Below are 21,314 nucleotides of genomic sequence, written 5' to 3'. Positions count from 1 at the left end.
ATAAAAAGTATAATCCCTCCCTGTAGGGTTCTGGAGCCTCCATGCATCCACTAAATGAAAGCGTTGACACAGATTAATGAAGGCTCTATGAGATTTGCTTGGTTTGAAAGAGCAGTGGGAGTCCCTATCCAGCGTTGCGTCCTTTGGAAGATTGAAGTCACCACCCACTATGTGAATAGCGCTGTCTGGGACATTTTCCATATGTTTATTTAGATCCTCCCAAAACTTGAGGTCACTGGCGTTAGGAGCATATATGTTCGTAACATAAAACTCCGTGTTGTCCTTACTTAGTTTGGCCGTAACCCACCTCCCGTCCACACTAGCCTCGGAAGACAAAACCTCCACTTTTGATTTCTTCGCAACAAGTATCAACACACCATTCTTTTTGTGTACAGATTCTGCACCCACAACCTCACTGTAAAACTTATTCCTCAGGTGGTAAAACAGCTTAGCTTCCAGCTTCGTCTCTTGTAACAATACAATATCACCTTTTAACCTTCGCACATAGTCTAAAATTTTTTGTCTTTTGATCGGTTGGTTCAACTCTTTAACATTGAGAGATAATATCTTCATTTTGTCCATATTACATACTCCCATTGGAGTATTCACAGTGTTATGTGTGAACAGCTAAGGGATGTTTCATCTGGAGAAAGACATTCGTCACACCTGACCAACTGCAATATGATAATCTATCACCTCCCCGAGACACAGAAAGGACATATGAGCGAACATAGAGTCTATAACCCTCACCACCATCAAGTGTCAGTGCAATAGTGAAAATGCAAGCAAGAAGAAGAAGAAGAATCAAAAATAAAAGACATGTAACACATACCCGAACCCCCAATCCCCTCAACCCTCCACCCTCCCCACCCCACCTGTATTCAGTAGGCATGGTGATTGGAGAGAGAGTGCGATGCAGCCTCCCCGTGCCTAAACATATCCATATTAGTTTGGAGCATACGAACCTATGGACATTTACTGCAATCTCGTGAATTGTTGCTAACTATTGTAACTACGATAAACCATACAACTAATAACCTAGTACATATGATGGAATTCAAAGACTGCAAGAGAAAAGACAAGTGAAACATGGCATTTCTTCAGTTTGAGTGAGTAATAGAACCAACAGCATTACCAACTGGTATAGGTATAGGGTTATGTAATGAGGCATGCTAAAACGTATTAACTCAAGATACAAGTATACAAATGTGGAGACATGGACTCCGTTTACCAAGAGACCAATAGGAGCGCCAATGCGCCTTTAACCTGGGCCTTAACCTGGACCCACAAAAGTACCACATATTTGCGCGACACAAGAGCCTGAACATATTCTTTGCTTCGCTTAACAGCCAGGAATAGAAAACCATTGGAAGATGTGTGCAGCATGATGACCTTCATTTATAGCCTGAGGCTGAAGCTTGATCAGCGGAACTTTCAGGATTGTTCGTCTCCATATCCAAGTCCTCAGGGCCATCCAGCATACGTTTCAATTTCAGTGGGTCGGAAAAAATGTGCGGAGAGCCCTGAATAATCACTCGATACCTTGCCGGACCAGCGAATCCATATTGGAAGCCCCTTTTCTTCAGCTGCGGTCGGAGCGCCAAGAATGCCTTCCTGACGTCAACCGTCTCTTTACTATAGTCCTGAGATATATAGACCTTAGCAGATTTCCACAAAATGTGATTGTTTTTACGCATGAAGGTAAGAATCTGTTCTACATGCTGGTACCGGAGCGGTTTACAAACAATAGCTCTGGGACCTTTCTGATCCTTAGATATCCTGTCCGGGACTCTATGGGCTCTATCAAATTCCAGTGGGTGTAGAAAAGTCATGTTAGTAGCTTGGGTAAACCAGGACTCAAGAAAGGCCACGCAGCTCCCTAGTTGATCCTCTGAACCTTCCGGAATACCAAAGATGCGTAGATTCCCCCTTCGATTCCTGTCTTCCAATTCAGCGAGTTTCCGTGTCGTTTGATCCGCCGCTATGCACAAGCGTTTTACGGCATTGCAGGTCTTTACTTCCATATCCTCGAGTTTGCTAATCCTCGATTCCGCCTCTAATAGTTTTGCATTTGTGTCGCGGTTGTCTTGTCTGATCGCTGCCACCTCTTCCTTGGTCGCTTTCGCCAGATCTCTGACTTCATCCAGTCTGCTGAGTATTAAATCTATCGGATCCGGGTTATCCTTCCTCCCTTTGCCAGGTGAGGGCAAATCAGACTTAAGTCTCTTTAGGCTTTTTGCTAGCTCTTTGTCTGACATGTTTACTCGTGGTGTAGACTGACTGATCGTTGGCAGTGGTTCCCCTGTTTTGTGCCTGACCGTTATGGCGCACTCTTCTTCGCCAGCTTCCGGTACTTTGTTCCTATTTGTTCCTACAAATGACCAATGATAAAACAGGGCCACCTAGGAGCCGGAGCGACAATCAACCTATCTGTCCGTTTCTTGACTAGATCGGGCACTGTGTTGAAAAGCGTAATTCTTCACCTCAGGGTGGAAGCCTGCATCGCCATTTTGAAATCCACCACGTGCACCATTCGCACGTAACTACCTCCTCAGTAGGACCACCTTGTCAGCCCAGCTTCGCTTCAACCACACAAGTAGCGTTAGATAGGAGCCAGACCCAAAAACCTGCATCCAAGCATTTAATGAAATTCTTATTTTCTTTTCACCTCATTTACTGGTGTAATACATGGATCAGTTGTGGCTCCGAAATCCCCATGCATTGCATTCTTCGCATTTATCCAGCCCACAGAGTTGTAATATGCGAGGAGTGGAACTCACACTCATTAGCATTGCAATGATTACACACAGCGTGTGGTGGGCGCAATTTCCAAAACCTGCATCCAAGCATACATTTAGATTCCTTTACCAGTCCTTTACCAGCCTTACCAGACCCTGGCTGGCACATAGCTTTTTTTGCCCATTATAAGTCATCTAATATCGTTTTCCTCGCATTGAACCAGCACCCAGCCATCACAGTATATGATTTGTGGTAATACTGAAGCCTCAGCAGTGTCGTAAACAACTTGATTGATTTGGGATCATGACCAGCCTTCTCAAGCAAGTTCGTAATAGAACCTCAGAGTACGAAAATCGTCAAAAAATACACATTTCCACTTGATACTGATTTAATGTGCAAGCGTTTTTAACTCCTTTTCCCCCGTAGTAACGCTGGAAACATTTGGCCAGATCCGATCTGTAGATCTGCAGATCCTTACAAATACGTTATGCCGCCATTTTGTGAGGGCGCGAGCGGTGATTGTCTCTTGAGCTGCTTTTGTTGTGCCCCCAAGCGCTAGTACTACTCACTGTTATCTTCTCTCCCGCTGTCCTTGCGCTTATATCAGAGTCCGGTTTGCCACCGGAGTCCTCAGCTGTCCGCCCTTACATCGAGCGGGATCCTCGTTTCTCGTCCGCCGTCATCCTGGGCGGTTACGCAGTCTTTCACCCGCCGTAGTTCACCAGAGCCCGGCAGCAACCGGAGCAGAACTACGGAGCAGTCAAAACCCGACTTCTCCTTCGTGAAACTCGTCGATCGAGCTCTCTATGTAAACCTCTCACATTCCAGCGTCCGATTCTTCTGTTGTTGTCGGCGCTGGAGAGGTTTTACACGCTCCAGACCTGAATGACGGCCTCGGCACGGGCAGAGAGACTCACAGAGCCGCCATCTCTCTCGGCGTCCAAACCACGCCCCTATATTGTACATTTTGATGTTACTCTGTTTAGACCACCCTCATTTCCTATCAGTGTAATTTATTTCAAGTTATTGTTCATATTGCCCTCTATGTTATATCCTTTTGTCACTATGCTTTTGTTTTCAAAGTGTATCCTGATGTTACTTTGTGCAGTTCACCATTATGTCCTATCTTTATAATTTGTTCAGGATATATTTAATTCCTTCCCCCGCTTTATAGCCTTATCTTCTTAATTCTCTTGGCTGCCCTTCCTTACATCGTGAAATGTAATTTATATGATTACGTCGCCTCCTTACCTATTGTGCTTATGTTTACATCTTTACATCGTGAAATTGTATTTCCTATGATTACGTTGCCCCATCACCTATTGTGCGTAATTGAAACCCCACCCACACCTCTCACCGTCTGAGTCTTCTTTGGATTCACTTAATCGACCCCCGCTTCCCCATCACCACCTTCTATCTTCACTTCGAGGACCAGTGCGTTCTAATCTACTGTGCTTCCTCTTTCTCCCCCTTCTTTTCTCCTAATCATGCCTCCACTCACTCTTCCACCATCAATATCAACCCCACACATCTCTAAACTCGGCCCTAACTCTTGGACCATCCTCTACCCACCCCATCTCTCTAAACATGGTAAAAAAAAATTCAAACACAAACTTCTCTGTCTCCACTCTGAAACATTATTTGCTGACCACCATAACAGCCTTAACTCCCCAATTATCACCAACTTAATCTTCTTCACCAAACGACCATCTAAATGGAAAAGCTTATTTCTACGTCACCTCCTGATCTCCAATTCACGCAACATCCCATACGGTCTAAAACTCTCCACTACACCATTTTCTTCCTTTCCAGGCAAAATAGATATCTCCATCTTCAAATCTGGAACTATACTCATCCAAGCGACTGAAAAACACCTCGTCATCTTTGAACAACACTTTAGCGCTATATCCAAAACTCTCACAATATCTTTGAATCCTGCCCTCTCACCCCCTCTACCCCTAGACTCATCACCCCCCCTCTCAACCCCGATACCATTACCTCGTCTCTCTGACCTACCCGAACTTTTATTGCCTTCTTCTCCCTCCCCTCTATCGCCTCTTCCTGATTTTCCCCCTCCCTCTCCTACTCCCAATGAACAACACTTTAGCATTTTATCCCAAACCCTCGCACAATCCCTGAACCCTGACCTCTCACCCCCTCTACCCCTTGATTCATCACCCCCATATCATCCCTGTCCCTCTTACCTTGTCTCTCTGACCTTCCCCAATTCTTATTGTCTTCATCTCCCTTCACTTCTCCCTCCTCCCTATGGCCTCTTCCTAATCTAATATGCTCTGGTACACGCGCCTCTCCTTTCAACCTCCTCTCCAACATACCCCCTCCTTGCACCACATCATACATCCACACAACGATACCACCTACATTCCCCAATTACCATATGATCTCCCCCGATTCCAAAAACACACTCTACTCAACGCTCTTCCCCACACTCGACTCCCTTCCCGCTTCTCCCTCTGCCTCTTACCTCCTGGGACCCCATGTCCCATAAATACACTCTCTTCTATGCCCCTCCCTCCCCTTGACTCCCACATCCCTTACCCTGCCACTTATCCCCAGATTCCCCCATGTTCCAATAATACACTCCCTTATATACTCCACCCTCCCCCTGACTCCCTTATCAATTCTCCCTCTGCCACTTACCCCATAGTACCTCCCCTTTACAACTACACACTCTCTTCTATGCTCCTCCCTCCCCTTGACTCCCTTATCACATCTATCTCTGACTCAGTTCCCCACTCCCCCTTAACTGCCCCCACATATTCCCCACAATCACCCTCCAACACCTCCATGCTTTCTTCAACAACTCACAATCCAACAAATACACCACCTCCTACTTTCTCTATGCCACTTTCACCGAACTGTCTGTCCGAAATGAATACCTTTCCTACATCCTCCTCCTGTTCACCTCCGCTCTCCAAAAATGATCCTCCCCCTCATTATAATCTCACCCCCCTCCAGACTTTCCTCCTCACCATCCACAAGTTATCCCCCCCCTAAACAACCCTAACTCGACCAACAGCCCAATAAATACGGATCCACAGCACTCATCAACACACACACTGGCTTCCCCTACCATTGAACTTGTCCTTATGTCCCTCACCTTAGAACTCTCCTCAATCAGAAGCGATATCTCATTCCTTACTAAAACCATCTCCTCGCACGACACTCTCCTCAACACACCCACATATTGTCCGCCAAACTCTATCCCCAACAGAAACACTCCTCCTTCTAGCTACTACAAAACCAGCACCTTTCCCACTCAACCTTCCTCAATCGTCCCTCCCTACAATACTAACATACCCACACCACCACAACTTGGTACTCACCCAATAACCTCTGAAGCTAACAGTTCCACTAACTTAACTTCTAGCAACTACACAACCAGCACCTTACCCACTCAACCTTCCTTAATCGTTCCTCCCCACACTACCAACATATCCTCACCGCCACAACTTGGTATTCGCCCGATAACCTCTGAAGCTAACAGTTCCACTAACTTAACTACCTCTCCCTCACCACCCTCGTCCACTATCCCCCTACTCAACTGTCTACCATCCCAGTTCTCTTAGGAACTAGCAGACTCACCCTTCCTCCGACTTCCCCCAGACCACCCCAACAACTTAGACCTATCCCTCCTTGTCCCCCCACTACTCATCCAAAAACCTCTGAAGCTAACAGTTTCACTAACTTAACTTCTAGCAACTACACAACCAGCACCTTACCCACTCAGCCCTCCTTAATCGTCACTCCCTACAATACCAACATACCCACACCGCCACAACTTGGTACTCGCCCAAAAACCTCTGAAGCTAACAGTTCCACTAACTTAACTACTACTCCCTCACCACCTTCATCCACTATCCCCCCTACCCAATTGTCTACCATCCCAAATCTTTTAGGATTAAGCAGACTCCCCCTTCCTCCGACTTCCCCTAGACCTCCCCAACAACTTAGACCTATCCCCCCTTGTCCCCCCTCCAAATCGCCCGACCCCATTCCCCTCTGTTGCATGCTGATTAATTGCAGATCCGCCTCCTGCCACGCTACTGAGATTGCTGAAACCATTCTTAGTGAAAATATTGACATTGCATTCCTAACTGAAACCTGGCTCAACTCCCACTCCACTCCCATCCTCGACTTGCTTATACCCCCTGGTAACTCTATCATTAGAAAAGATAGAATCGAACAAACAGGAGGAGGACTCGCCATAATTTTTAAAATTGAACTTAACATCTCGCTCGTTCATCTGCAAGACCCTTCATCCTTCGAATACCTTTGTGCTGATCTCATTATGCCTGACTCCCCCACCACCCGGCTGCACACTATCTACCATCGCCCTGGAAATAACATCCCCTTTACGGAAGAGTTGACTGATCTTATCATACAATCATCGCTCTCACATTCTAAAAATCTCTTCCTCGGTGACTACAACATCCATTGGAACAAAAGTGATGATCCTACTGTCATCCTATTTATTGATACCATGGACATCACCAATATGACCCAACTCTGCCATTCTCCCACCCATAACAAAGGTGCCACCCTCGATGCTATTATGACTAACAACGACCTGGCCTCCCTCTCAAATATACTTCCAGTAGACTGGTCTGACCACTACCTTATCCTCTTCACCATGAATAGATCCATGACTCACCCCGCCCCCATCAGCTCTTTACCTAAGAAATCCACACGCAACCTTCACCTTATTCCTCCTGGCGAATTGGAAGCCACAATTAAGGCCCACTTACTTCTCCCCCCTCTCTCTGACAGCACCACTGACCTAACTAACCATTATAACAATTCTATTCTTGATGCCCTCGACCAAATTGCTCCAATCAAACTCAAACAACAAAAAAGCAACCCTCCTAAGTCTTGGTTCAATTCTGAACTTAACAACGAAAGACGGACCCTTAGACATTCTGAATGGGTTTCGAGGAATCATCCAACCGTTGACAATATGGCTCTCCTTAGAACTGCTAGAGCCCAATACAAAAAACATATCTTTAATGAGAACGCCTCCTTTTTACGATCACAAATTGATCAAGCCAGAAACCGCCCTAGAGAACTCTTTAACATTGTTAAAAAACAAACCTCCACTGGCCCTCCTAAAATATTAGCCTCTATTGACAGATGTGAAGAAATTGCTATTTTCTTTACGAACAAAATCAACACGATCGAACTATCCTTCTCTTCCCTCCCACTCTCACTACAACCTATCCCCACCCTATACACCCTCCCCAACACTCCTAACTCTCCTCCGTCCACTTTTTCCACACCTCTCGATCCCTCTCATCCGCTCCCTGCTCTCCCCCAACAAGATACCTTTCCGAAAATAAGCCCCTCTGCTAAAAACAATGCCTCATGGAGTGATTTTAGTCCAGTCTCAGAATCTACGCTCACTAATATCATTTCCAAACTAAAACCCTCCTCCCACTCCAAAGATCCTCTTCCCGCCCTTTTGGTTCAAGAACTTAAATTTACCATTGCCCCTATATGGACCAAAATCATCAACTCCTCTCTTTCCACTGGCTGTGTCCCCACCTCCCTTCAAATCTCACCCATTCTCAAAACCACCACTGCTGACCCCAATGACCTTAACAACCGTCGCCCTATCTCTAACCTTCCATTCCTCTCTAAAGCCCTCGAAAAATGTGTCCTATTGCAATTAGAGAAACATATCGCCTCCTTCAACCTCCTTGATGTTTTTCAATCCGGCTTTAGAAAGGGATGCAGTACAGAAACTGCTATGCTAAATATAACTGATGACATTCATCGCTCCTTAGACAAAGGGGAATCCTCATTACTAATCCTCCTTGACCTCTCAGCTGCATTTGATACCGTCCACCACCCCACCCTTCTCAACACTCTCAAAGACCGGTTCGGATTAGATGGCAATGTATTCAAATGGTTCTCCTTATTCCTTCTAAACAGATCACAGCAAATCAAGCTCAGCCACTTTCTCTCTAAACCTCAACCTGTCTCACTCGGCGTCCCTCAAGGATCCATCCTCTCCCCAACCCTATTCAATCTGTTCATGGAACCACTCACCCTCATCCTCAAACAAGCTAATATCAATTACCACCTCTATGCCGATGACACCCAATTATATTACAAGATCAAATCCCACAAAGACATTCTCCACCTCAATGAGACCTTGACCAGAATTCAAACCTGGTTCCATCGGAACCATCTCAAACTGAACCCAAATAAAACTGAAATCATTCTTTTCTCCCCCAAAAACAACTCCCTTTCCATTCAACTCTGGATAAAGGACATCAAAGCTCTTAACTGCCCACTCTCCACCTCTAATTCTGTCAAATCCCTAGGCATCAGTATCGGACAGAATCTAAATCTCATGCCCCACATTAAAAACGCATCCAAAAGTGCGCTTTTCACCCTTCTCCAACTCAAGAAACTTAAACCATTTATTCCAGCAAACGATTTCAAACTTGTTGTCCAATCGCTTGTCCTTTCCAGGATTGACTATGGCAACGCCACTTTGGCTGGCACCCCTAAAATCCATCTTGCACCGATTAAATCTGTCCTCAATCTAGCTGCGAGACTCATCTGATTGTAAAGTAAAAAATTTGATCACATCTCCCCTGTCCTCAAAAATTCTCTTCCCTTGTCCGCTCCTCTTCCCACCCGCTCTCAATCCCTTCATTTTCTCACTCCCTCTCTCTTCATCCCCCTCTCTCTCCTAACTTGTAATATTCACTTTCCACTTAATTTTATCTCTGTTTCTTTACCCACTTAGCCCTGTTGAATGCATTATCATACTGTAACTCTTTTTCGCTTAATTGTTAATTTGATCTCATTATGTTCACCATCCTTGTAAAGCGCTCTGATACTCTTGGGTCCAGTAGCGCTATATAAAACCTTTGAAAATAAAAAATAAATAAATAAAATAGGATAGCAAAAAAAACAAGCTCTGGCATTGCGCAGAGGGGCGCGGGGGAGAGCATTCCTTTGAAGTCTGAAGCTCTCAGCATTGCTGTGGTGGGTCTGATGCGATGATGCGAGGCACAGACAAATGGTGGTTTGTGACGTGGCTGGTGTGGCGGGGGAGCGGAAGGGATTCCTTTGAAGTCTGATGCCGAGGTTAGGGGAGCAAATGGCAAACGCGCGCGCACGGAGCACATGCACTGTGGTAAGCTTTCCTTGTGCACATCTATATGTCTAGACAGCTGCAATGCGCAAGCGATTTGGCAGGTCGAGACCTAAAAACAGGAGTACAAAACATTGTCTCATACAACGCCAAAAGCTCTAACTTTCACAATTGCGAGACTGATTGCATTGCAAACGCTTGTTATTGCGATACCGCCTGCATTGCAAATGCTTAACTTTGAAATTGCTGCGGTAATAAAAAGTGAAGAAAGATATGGATAATCCTCACCACCGCATGCTTGATAGAATTAAAAGTTCCCTTCATTAAAGCTAGCAAATGTCTCATTCCTGTAGCCCCAATCATACGTTGAAGTGAAAGAAGCAGCTCCTGCAGAAGAACACCCATCATCCTGCGCTCGTGCCACCGACTCGAGCACTTTATCAGGAAGAACTCGGCGTGATAGCACGTGCGGCGAAACGTCACCGCAATGACGTCACGCGGACCAATCCATTCTGCCTCCCACCAATATGGAATCGTCCGTCTCAGAACTGTCTGCAACAGTGAAGCGACAAAGGGCACCCGCCGCGCGTCACTGCCTTCCAGAAGTCTCTCTCCTAGCGGCGCGTGCGTCACAGCCGTCCCTCCGAAGACCCCGCCCCTTGTCCGCTCCTCTCGGGCGCGCGGTTTGAGCTTCCGCGCCTCAGAGGCCCCGACCGGTTCCGTCAACCGCCGCTGCTCGCGCCCGTCAGGCTCCGCCCCCGCGCGTGTACCCCACTCTCATGCAGCGTGGGCCCCCCTTGGTAATAACGTACACCGCAGCCCCTCAGAAACCGTCGATGACTCGCAAGATCGCTAGGGAGTATCCGAGGAACCGAAATCACCTTGAGGAGCTCTAAGGAATTATCAGAGAGCCCCTGCTCACCACAGGCCTCCTCAAAGCCAGCAACTGCATCAGAGTCTGGGCAGCAAACCCACTGTCCTCGACCCCCTCCTCTGAAGATTCCCGACGCCCAAGCTTCCCCTCTTTCTAACCATTTCAGTATCACTTCCTACAACTGCGTGTGCCTGATATTACTTTAGAAACTACCAACCTGATGACTTGGGAGTCATCCCCAAGAGTACCTCGAGACTAAATAAGAAAATGCCTGCCCATCTTTAATCTCCTTGAAAAATGACCACTGTGACCACACGCCTCATGCAATACTGAACCTGCCTATAGGTTAGGGAATGACCCTTGCGTTCAAATTTCAGTTTAGAATACTCAACCCTCATGTAGAACCTCAGGAAATGCGAACATCACAAATGCCTCAGGAAGGGCTAGTCCAATGAAAGTTACTCCAGAAGATGATAGCCACTCTACTGTGTCACAAAAAGTACCCACCCTTCCATAATTAACACAGCAAACTCAAGGATAGCTAAGATGTCTGGCAGAAATCGCCATGTTTCTATTTCTGATGATGCAGAAGTATTCGATGAATCCAAAGCCAACACTGGCAGGTCTAATGTCTCCTCAGGGAGTACACCTATCACTGATGAGACAGGGGCCAAGAAACCCTCATTGAAATCTACAGGAAGAAAACAGCGCTCTAAAAGCCCCTCTAAAAGAACACCACCGAATAAAACCTCCTCAAAAGGCAAACCACAATCTAAAAGCCCCTCAAGAAGTACACCACCTACTAAAACTTCCTCAAAAAGCAAACCGCAATCGAAAAGCCCCTTAAGAAGTAGACCACCCACTAAAACCTCCCCAAAAAGCAAACGTCAATCTAAAAGCCCCACAGAAAGTACACCACCCACTAAAAGCTCCCCAAAAAGCCAACGGCAATCTAAAAGCCCCTTAAGAAGTAGACCACCCACTAAAACCTCGCCAAAAAGCAAACCCCAATCTAAAAGCCCGTCAGGAAGTACACCACCCACTAAAAACACCTCAAAAAGCAAACAGCAATCTAAAAGCCCCTCAAGAAGTACACCACCCTCTGAAAATACCTCAAAAAACAAAAAGTCTAAAAACCTCCAGAGAAGTACTCCGTCTCCTAAAAGCAGTGCAAAAAGTAAATGGGGTGTTAAACGTCTCTCACGGAGTAAACCATCCTCTAAAACCCATCAGTCTAATCAGGACTCTCAAAAAACCGCTCCCTCTAAAATCTCTCCAGAAAAGGCACAAAATTCTAGTCCCTCAAAGAAATCCTGGTTTAGTTCCTCAAAAAAAAAACATCCAACTGATACCTCCGCAGGGGAAATTCCCACCACAAAATCCTCCCCAGGTAAATCAGATGCTCCTAACTCTATGGCTGTTACTAGCAGTCCCGAAGCTACTAGTGTATCTGATGACGCGTCTGTAACATCTGACTCAAATAATGCGTTGGTGGGCAATAAAGTATCTAGACCTTTAGAAGTTTGTTCTTCCTCTATCCCCTTATCCAAGAGCATGTGCCCCCCTAAAATTTCCCCAGGGATTACTTTCCCTTCCAATGTTATTCCAGAAATTATCTGCTGTTCGAATATCTTTTCAGAGTGTCCCCCCCCTCAAAGAGTTTCCCCAGGAATCACCCGTCCCTCTAATATAAACCCAGAAGTTATCTGTCCCTGTGTTTTATCTCCTGGACTGCCCTGCCCCTGTAATTTTCCTCCACAAATGAGCTGCCAAACTGGTACCTCCCTGGGAATATCACATTCTAATGATACGTTGTTAGGAAAATGTTATACTTGTCCAAGCAATGTTTGCAAAGTCACTTACCCTAATGACAGCTCATCATGGATTACACACCCTTCTTCCATCACCCCGTGGACAACTTGCCCTTATAGCTCCTCAGGAAAAATATGCACCCCTGATTTCTCCCCAGAGATTATGTGCCCTTCTTATAGCTCAACAGAGGTTTCCTGCGCTCCAAATATCACAGCTGAGAAGACCTGCATTACATGGAATTGCTTTACTCCTTATGCCAACTCTTCCAACAGTGAAATTTCCTCAGCGACCAACTTATCACACCCTGTTTCTAAATGTAAACCATGCCCCTGTACTGTTGTGCCAGTCTGTCCTTGCACTTTATCGATCCAGAAGATTTGCCCCCATCCTCCCTCGCCGATTACCTGCTCCCATGCTTCACAAGGAACAATCTGCCCTTGTGCTTCATCCTCAGTGAACATGTGTAAATGCCTGCAGAACCCAAATATCTAGCCAACTGTGTACTTGCCCCTTTGTCAACTCGGCAGGGAATCAATGCCTCCTCTGTGAAAATCTTGCAATGACTAGTTGCGCATCCCTTGTCTCTCCTCAGTGTACCTTACGAAAATTAGGTCTCTATGCCTCCTTACAATCCAATACAATCCAGGATGTTCTATCGCACAGGAGCACCTATACTTTTACAGTCTACCCTATCTGCTGCCTCATTTAATATTTCCAGTTCTCAGACAGTCAAATATTTCATAGGACTGTAGTAACCCACACACTACTGCTTCATCAATATTATTCCTCCCTGGTCTCCTTGGGAATGTCCTTCTGTGCTTGCCTCTACTCTGCAACTTACTTTAAAGTAACGCAGATTCCTTACCCCTCTACAATTACTGGGCTTGCCCACACTATCATAATTCACCAATAAATAAGTATCTCGTCTAATATCTGTCTAGAGACTAGCTTTCTTCCTCTTCAGTTTTCAAAAACGGACCCATGTTCTAAAATCTCCTTCAGGATTTTTAAAGACTAGTTTATTTCATATCTGCTACTCTAATATATTAATGCAGATTGCTCTTTTTATGTAAAGTTAGTTATTTGCCATAATTACTTGCACATGTAATTATCTCCCTGTCTGCTATTTCAACACAATTTCCCCCTTTTATCTCAGACAGAGCTAAACATTTTATATTATGCTCTGCTTGCATAAATCACCTACGCACTATATCTACATAATTTATCTACTCTCATATGTTTCATAGATTACGACATTCTCTCTGCTAAATTTACAAAGATTATTAAACGGTCTGCAATATCTAAATATAATGTCTTCCCCATGCTATGTTAACACCTAATCTATCACACAGACCTGACTATGTACTGTTCCCCTTTACTGTATTTACACAGATTACCTTCACCGTAACTGATATTCAGGATTACCTGCTATGCTGACTGAGCCAGTCATCTTTGTTCACATGCATGCATATGAATGACATGTAAATTGCTGTTTTGTTGTGTGACCTACAGTATACGGAAGAATAACTAGGAATTCCCCATATGTTTCATATGGGCATTAGTATCCTAGTCTGTAGCCAATAGGGTGGAAGCCACGTATGAGGAATGCAGTGAGTTAAAATTTCAAACATTGTAATCAATCCAAAAAAGGATGGATTGTGTTGGACCCCTTGACTTGATTTGTGGAGCCTCATTCTGCAACCGACTGTAGAAGATGGACATGGATTGATGAGACGCTTCATTGCATAGTAAATGTGAGTATTTGTTGGGCACATCTTTTTTTATTTAGTTTAGTCTGCCAGTAAAGGGTTACCATGTTTCTGTTATGGGGGATTGGTTTTATATTCAAAATGCTTCCTATGTGTATTCTTGGTGTGTCAGTGATACTGTCTCCCAGTTCAGATCACGGAATATGTGAGTCCTTGGTCAATGTGTTTATGATTTTGGGACAGCCATTATTTTATTCTTGTTAACAAGCCACTTAGTATGATATCTTCATTCCCATTTGGAGACTTTGGTAGGTCAGCAAAGAGGGTCTACCACCCTTATTCAGACTCTGTGTCTACACTCAAAAATGAATTTAATTTGCTGACAAGGCTCTGCAAGACTACAATCAATCAATCAGAGAATTTTGAAGCGCGCTACTCACCCGTGAGGGTCTCAAGGCTGTTGGGGGGTGGGAGGGAGCAGCTCTGGTCAGTCAAAGAGCCAGGTCTTGAGGGCCTTCCTGAAGATGTGCAGGGTGGGGGCGCGCCTGATGTCAATTGGGAGATCGTTCCAGGTCTTAGCCGTGCTGTAGGAGAAGGTTGTTCCACCCGTTCTTGCTCCGCCGGGGTTCGGCGAGGGCGAGGTTGCCGGATCGGAGGTTTCTTTTGGGTATGTGGAAGGAGATTCTTTTGTTGAGATATTGGGGTCCGGTGTTGTGGCAGCATTTGTAGACATGGATGAGTATCTTGAAAGCTACTCTCTTCTCGACAGGGAGCCAGTGGAGGTTTCGCAGGTGTTGGGTGATGTGTTTGTTTCGAGGGATGCTGAGGACGAGTTTGGCTGCGGTGTTCTGTATAGTGTGGAGTTTGCAGAGCAGAGACTTGTTGATCCCAGCGTAGAGGCGTCTCCGTAGTCCAGACTGCTGGTTAAGAATGCATGGGTGACGTCTTTCTTGATTCAGGGGGATCCATTTGAGGGTCTTCCGAAGGATGCGGAGGGTGTTAACCTGTCGGGTCATGGAGAGGGAAGAGTCAAGTACAATGCCGAGGTTCTGGGCGTGGTCCATGGGGGTGGGGGGCTGCCGAGGGCGGTGGGCCACCAGGTGTTTTCCCAAGCAGTGGGGGAGGGTCCGAGGACGAGGACCTCCTTCTTCTCCGAGTTGAGCTTCAGGCAGCTGCTGCTCATCCAGGATGGGACGTCTTTCATCCCTTCCTGGAAGTTGAATCAGGTGGTGATGGGGTCATTGGTGAGGGAGAGGTTGAGCTGAGTGTCGTTGGCGTAGGATACTATGCTGAGTCGGTGCTGTCTGACAATGGCGGCGAGGGGGGCCATGTAGATGTTGAAGAGCATAGGGCTTAGCGACGATCCTTGAGGTACTCCGCAGTTGATTTCTGTGGGTTCGGAGAAGAAAGGTGGAAGTCTGATTCTTTGGGTTCTGTCTGTGAGGAAGAAGCGGAGCCAGTCGAGGACGGTTCTCTGTATGCAGGCATCGTGGAGTCTGGCGGTTAGAGACGATGTCGGAGGCTGCAGAGAGGCTGAGTAGGATCAGGGCCGTGGTGTAGCCTTGGTCGAGGAGGGTGCAGATGTTGTCTGTAGCAGCGAGTAGAGCGGTCTCGGTGCTGTGGTTGCTGCAGAATCCGGATTGGGAGGGGTCGAGGATGGAGTTCTCTTTGATGAATTGCGTTAGTTGGAGGTTAACGGTCTTCTCTGTGACTTTGGCCGCAAAGGGAGGAGGGAGATGGGTCATTAGTTGTTGAGGTCCATAGGATCTGCTGAGGGCTTCTTGAGTAGGGGCTTGACTTCTGTACGTTTCCAGTCGTTGGGGAATGTGCCGGTTTCGAAGGTGGCGTTGATGGTGTATCGTAGTTCTGGTACAATGGTGGAAGATGTGTGAAGGGCAGGGGTCCGTGGGGGCTCCTAAATGAATACCTTTTATGGTCGATGCTGTGTCTTCGGTGGTGACTGGGGTCCAGGAGGAGATGGTGGGCTGGCTGGCTCTGCCGGAGGAGGGAGTGGTTTCGGAGTCGGGTGTCTGTTCGTTGAAGTTGTCGTAGAGGGACTTGATTTTCAGATGGAAGTAGGAGCCGAGCTTGTTGCAGACGTCCTGGAAGGGGGTGATGTCCGTGGTTTCTCTGGAGGGTTTGGTGAATTCCTGGATGATGCTGAAGAGTCTTCCGAGGATATGTTGTTTCTCCAATTCTTTGCGAGATATCTGCAGGTGCGTCTGGATTCTTGGAGGTCGCCGGTAAACCAGGTGGCCTTTCTGGGGCGCTGTCTGTTTGGGTTGCAGAGGAGTGCAAGCTCCTCTGCGTAGTTGGTGATCCATTTGTGAAGTTTTTTGAATGAGGTGTTTGCGTCGGTCGTGCTGGAAGGGGCATTGGGTTGAGGGTGGAGTTAAGCTGTTCCTCGGTGACCTTGCTCCAGTTCATTCGCGGAGGGTGGGGTGCAGGTTTGGGGGTGGTGGGCTTGTCGACGTGGAAGGTAATGCAGTGGTGGTCCATCCAGGGGGGTTGCATGGTGTAGCTAAAGTGGATGTTGTTACTTCCTGCGAAGATGGGGTTGAGGGTGTGTCCTGCCTTGTGCATGGGGGTGGTTACGAGTTGTTTCAGTCCGAGGGTGGCGAATTTGGGATCGCTGAGGTGGTCGAGGTGGAAGTTGAGGTCTCCGATAAAAATGTAGTCAATGGAGGCGATGGCGTGGGGCGTGATGAGGTCGGCGATGGTAGTGGTGAATGCGGTTCGAGGTCCGGGAGGTCTGTAGGCGAGGGTGCCTTGTAGGGTCATTCTGGCGCTGGTCTGGAACTGGAAATTGAGTTGTTCAGTGGTGGGCAGAGCGTCACTCGTGCTGGAGGTGGTGAGGTGGAGGGAGGAAACTTTTGTTTGCGATGGCATGGGCTCCTCCCTGACAGTTGGGGCGGACCTTCCTCTGGATCTTGTATCCGTCGGGGATGGCGGTTGCGATGTTGGGGCGGAGGTGGAGTTGGTCCAAGTTTCTGTGAAGAAGGTGACATCTGGCGAGAGGGTGTCAAGGAGGTCCCATATCTCTACAGCATGTTTGTGCAGGGCGCGCACATTGAGGAGGATGCAACTCAGGGGTTTGGGGGTGCCGGCGTCCGGCATGGGGGTGCCGGCCGTGGGGGTGCGGAGGGTGGTGAAGGTTTGGTGGCAGTATCGGCAGGAGAACTGGCCGTGGGTGGTGTTTGACGTGGACAGCTGGTGGTTGTTGTTCCTTCCCGGTTTGAGTTCGAGGAGGGCAACTGAGTCGTAGCGATGGGTGGTCGGAGATCCAGGGTCCCTGGCTCTAGTCGCTGTCAGGTTGTGGACGGGCACAAAAGGGCTTGCCCTTGGTGCGCCTTCGGCACGCCAGAGGCCGCCATTAAATAGGGATGGGGGAGGAAAGTGCAGCTGGTAGGCGGGAGGGTGAGCCAGCAGGGGGAGGGGCAGCGGGGGCAGCAGCGGCAGGGAAGAGGATGGCGAAAATGGGCATGGAAGACACAAACAAGGGCACAAACAACAGGCAAAATAAAAACAGGCAAAATAAACAGAGGCAGAACATTACAGGAAAAAGACAGACAAAATACAGAAAACAGGCACAAACACAAGACAGACATCCGCGGACCAGCAGAAGAGCAAGGCTTTCCCACTGGACCATCAGGAGCCTGCGGGTGGAGAAGGGCCTTGAACACCTACCTGCACAGGGCAGCGGCATAACAGCAGAGCTGCTGGGGGAGAGAGCAGGTCTCTGACCAGGAGATCAGAGGTCTTGCTCAGACACCCAAGAAGCGGTCACCATTAAATAGAGAAGGGGGAGGGAAGCACCGCTGGGAGGCAGGAGCGGGAACTGGCAGGGGGGACAAGGCTCTCCCACTGGGAATGAGGCGCAGGTAGGAGCCTGCGGGAGGAGGAGGGCCTTAAACACCTACCTGCACAGGGCAGCAGCACAACAGCGGAGCTGTTGGGGGGGGAGGGGAGAGCAGGTCTCAAACCAAGAGGTGAACTTAGAATGTGAAAAGGCTGATGAAAGTTCAGTCTTCAAACGTTGTGAGTTTTTGTTGCTAGTCTTGTATTTTTCAAAAGTCCTTTGTATGCATGTGGAAAAACAGCCAACACGTTTCACCCTTCACAAGGGCTTCTTCAGGGCTGTGAACTCATACAACATAGGAAATATTTAGAAACCACTATTTTATGAAATTTTCAATTTAGAAGAGAAAAAGACGTTAAAAGAAAAAGAGTGGGGGGAGGAGCCAAGATGGCGGACGGGACGGACGTCTGAGCCCCCGGCTCCGCGACCCGTCTGTTTTTCACTTTAAAATCCTGTTAGTTATCCTCGGTCGAATCTAATTTAAACGGAGCCACGAATGCGCTGGAGATGACTGCGTTCTCCTGAGGTCTCTCTCGGCTGCTTTGCTGGAGGATTCGTGGAGTTAGCTGACCTCCGACGCTGCCCCTGAGATCTGCTCCGATGTTCCCCGCCTGACGCTGCTGGACTTGGGAGGTGGAACGAGCTGTGGCGGGGCTGTAGCGGGGCCGATCCTGAGCGAAGCGCGTCCGATTGCTGAGACGAGCGGATTTGCTTTCTCTGCTGGGACGAGACCCCATTTAACGGCGGAGTGTCTATTTGTGGGGCTGGGTCTATGCAGGCGAAGCCTTTCTTTGTTCCGAGACGGGCCATCGGAGCGGACTCCATCTTGCAGCGCTTTCTCCGCCGTGTGACGCTTGCACCAACAGCCGGCGAAAGGGCTTTCACTCGCGCAGCCCCCGGACTGCGAGCCGCGCTACATATGGTGGCTCTAACCCCTGCTTCATTAGGTACCGGAGTCGGCCCCCCCCCCTCCCTCCATTGTATGCTGCCCGAAGGGGTGGTAATGGCGCCTGCTTATCGATACGACGGAGTGGCTGATCCCCTGTCTTCAGTACTTGCTCCCCTGCCTGCCCTGGGGCTTGAGACTACACTGGGGGTGTCATCGAGCGGAGCTGCCCGGCCAGTACCGCGGAGTGTCCTGACTTATAGAGATATCCTGGTGGCGCTTGCGGATCTACGGGCAACATGGCGAAGGACTGCTCGAGAGCTGGCACGGAAGATCGACAGCGCTGCCCATGACATGGGGCAATCGCGGCTGGCTGACCCTTTGCTGCCTCTCACTGCTCCCGAGATGGATACAATGTTGCAACATGTGCACACGGAGATCGGCCATGTCCCTGGCTACAGTGTCGAGTGTTTCCCTACTGGCGAGACTGCAGCTACAAAGTGTCCCTCCATTCTTACTACTGAGACTTTGCCTACGAGAATGCTGCCATCGTCTTTTCTTCACAATCGGAGTGTGAGCCATCCTGCGGAAAAAATAGAGCCCGCCACCTTGGACGCTTCTCTGGCTGCCGACTGGGGACACTCCCTTCTTCTTTTTCCGTTTCTTCCATGCCGAGGGCGGCCATTTTCCTCCTTTGTTCTGCCTGAAGTGCGCTCACAGCGGTGGCCAAGCCTGCTGGGGTTTCGACGTTCAGGACAAGGTTGATGCTGTTTCTCTCATTGGTTCTGACTGACTGGCTGGCTGAGACCCGGACTGGCGCGCTGGTTGATATACTGGTCGCGTTTTACATGCAATGACCCCCCACGCGGATCTCCATGCTACAGTCGATGGAATTCCTGGTGACTTTTGACGGCCATTTTGTGGTCTCACTGCACTTTCGTTTTTCTCTTGCCATGTTGCTTCTTTGTTCTGCAGTGGGCGAGCTTCTTTCGGGGAGCATGTCCGGGGGTTTATCCACGTTTGGGTCAGGGCTGGGCTGATTTCCTTAGTACCTGCTTCTTGGCTGATTGGGCCGGGTTTAGGATTGTTTTTATGTCCAGTTTCCTCGACTGCTGCTAGTTGATCGAGGGCTGGGATCGGGGGTGCTCCTGAGATCGGGACAGGGTTGGGCGGGTTCCTGGTTGTGTCACTGTCTTGCCGGGTGGGGATTGGGGTTAGAATGGGCTGCATGGCTTATGTTTACGATGTAGATCGTTCTCCCCCGTCTGTCTCTATTATAGCTAGTGGTTGTTTTGCTTTCCAATCAAGGCGTCCTTCGGGTGCTGCGACCTTTGTCAATGGCACAGTCGGCATTATACACTGGCTACCCTAATTAATTGCTGGCTATCGGCTCCGCCACGTTTTCTATGGTTCCTGTTTGCTGGTCCTGGAAGCTTGTTGTGACATGGGTGCTATTTGTTTAGGGTAGCGTCCATCTTGCTCTCCTTTCTCTGCACTCTCGTTACGGCGGCCATCTTGTCCCTTTGTCCTGACTGGGGAGGGCTTTTGCTGGGCGTCACGCTGTAGTGGTCGCTTGCGACCTGATCGGAGCTGGAGGTCTTCGGGGCTTCGCTCTTGTTGGACTAGCTGTTATGTTTCGGACTGTGCCGCATCTCTGGCGAATGTAATGGTCGTAGCCCCCCACATTTGTTCTGCTACTGTTGCTCATCCTGGCGATTTCATACGTGGGGTAGACCTGGGTGTATCCTGTTATTGCCCATATGGACGGGGTGGTCATTCAAGTGCCGGCTCGGGGTCCCGGGTGTATCTGATTCAATTTTTCATTTGGTGGTGTACTTTTCGATATTATTGCTTCACTCAGTGCAGGGGGCTATACATAGCTGGGGGTCCGGGAATTTTGTTAGTATTAGGGCTCCTCCTCCCCCGTTTCCTTTCTTTTTCGGGAGTGGTAGACTAGCTTGTTCTTTTCTTCCTCCCGATGCTTCAAGTGTGATAACTTTCTTTTCTTATCTTTCTTCTTTCTTCTCTTTTCTTCCTCTGTATTTCGGGTTTCTTTACTGGGCGACAGGCGCTTTGCCGGGGGGGGGTAGGCCGTAGCCTCCGGATTGTTGCAGGGTGGGGGGGTAGATTTATTTTTCTTTTTAGTTTCTATGGGCCTTATTTTTCTAATTTCTGCGCTTTCTTGTTCTGCTTTCTGTTCTGGGTCTGCGTTAGGGGTCAGTAGGGATTGGGTGGCGCTGAGGGTAGTACGTACAAGTGAACTGCAGCTCTTATTGTTTTGTATGGTACTGCCATATTTACGGGGT

General features: G+C 48.2%; 2 protein-coding genes across 4 annotated transcripts in view; one reads left to right on the top strand and one right to left on the bottom strand.

The window, feature by feature from the left end:
* Window positions 1-21,314, bottom strand: part of LOC144754085 (uncharacterized) — a 716,823-nt gene that overhangs the window by 418,665 nt on the left and 276,844 nt on the right. For 2 of the 3 annotated variants that reach the window (XR_013594644.1, XR_013594647.1), the window contains exon 1: window positions 10,157-10,429. The exons of the other annotated variant lie outside the window; for it this stretch is intronic. The gene's annotated coding sequence lies outside the window, so the exon portion shown is untranslated. Of the gene's footprint in view, window positions 1-10,156; window positions 10,430-21,314 lie in introns of those variants that run through there. 3 annotated transcript variants of the gene reach the window in all.
* DAXX (death domain associated protein) overlaps window positions 10,554-21,314 on the top strand; it is a 1,076,799-nt gene continuing 1,066,038 nt past the window's right edge. Inside the window, exon 1 of the mRNA XM_078641632.1 lies at window positions 10,554-14,308. The gene's annotated coding sequence lies outside the window, so the exon portion shown is untranslated. The remainder of the gene's footprint in view (window positions 14,309-21,314) is intronic.

Source organism: Lissotriton helveticus, chromosome 5_1 (genome assembly GCF_964261635.1).
Source record: "Lissotriton helveticus chromosome 5_1, aLisHel1.1, whole genome shotgun sequence".
NCBI lineage: Eukaryota > Metazoa > Chordata > Amphibia > Caudata > Salamandridae > Lissotriton > Lissotriton helveticus.
The sequence above is the reverse complement of the archived record's forward strand: the minus strand, read 5'-3'. Positions and strand labels throughout refer to the sequence as shown.